At 57.2% G+C, this 841-nt stretch overlaps 1 protein-coding gene across 1 annotated transcript in view; it reads left to right on the top strand.

Moving 5' to 3' along the window:
• FGFR2 (fibroblast growth factor receptor 2) overlaps positions 1-841 on the top strand; it is a 118,100-nt gene that overhangs the window by 39,448 nt on the left and 77,811 nt on the right. The gene's annotated exons all lie outside the window — the stretch shown is intronic.

Genomic DNA, 841 nt, shown 5'->3' with positions numbered 1-841 from the left:
CAGCCCCCCATCCCCCCAGCCCCCCAACGGCATCCTTGGCATTTTGAACACAGGATTGAAATTTGGATGCTGAGGTGTTCGGGTTCATTTTCTCAAACTTTGAGTGTCTCTCTTGGATTTTTCTCTTCTGCAGTGAGTGGGGGGGTGGGGTGGGAGGGGGGCGGGCTACGAGGCCTGCTCCATGGCCAATTTAAAGTTCTGTTTTCAGCCCCAGCCGGTTTTGCTCAGTGAACAGAGTGTCGGCCTGCAGACTGAAGGGTCCAAGGTTCGATTCCAGGCCAGGGCACATATCTAGGTTGTGGTTTGACCCTCAATTGGGGCAGGTATGGGAGATGTGCTCAGTGCAGAGCGTCGGCCTGCGGACTGGAGGGTCCTGGGTTCAATTCCGGCCAAGGGCACAGGCCTGGGTTGCGGGCTCGATCCCCAGTGTGGGGTGTGCAGGAGGCAGCCGGTCCATGATTCTCTCTCATCATTGATGTTTCTCTCTCTCTCTCCCTCTCCCTTCCTCTCTGAAATCAATAAAAATATATTTAAAAAATAAAAAAAACCAAGTTCTGTTTTCAGAACGTTAGGGAACGGGCGAAGGCCCCAGGGAGGCTGCGTGTCTAGGGACGAATCCCTTCCTGGGGGGCCCGGGGCGCTGCCGGGCTTTGCTGGGAAGCATCTGTGGGTTGAGGCAGTCGGTGAATTTGCTGGGGACGCAAATACCATTTGGAGCTTAAAGACCCAGCTGCCCGGGCCCAGTTTCTTCCCGTGTAACGAGTGCGAAAGCAGGAGGCCGGGGGACTGGGGGACAGACCGACCGGCCCCCGGAGAGAGCCGTGGGGCCGTGGAGACGGCC

This window comes from Myotis davidii, unplaced genomic scaffold (assembly GCF_000327345.1).
Source record: "Myotis davidii unplaced genomic scaffold, ASM32734v1 scaffold1055, whole genome shotgun sequence".
Lineage (NCBI taxonomy): Eukaryota > Metazoa > Chordata > Mammalia > Chiroptera > Vespertilionidae > Myotis > Myotis davidii.
The sequence above is the reverse complement of the archived record's forward strand: the minus strand, read 5'-3'. Positions and strand labels throughout refer to the sequence as shown.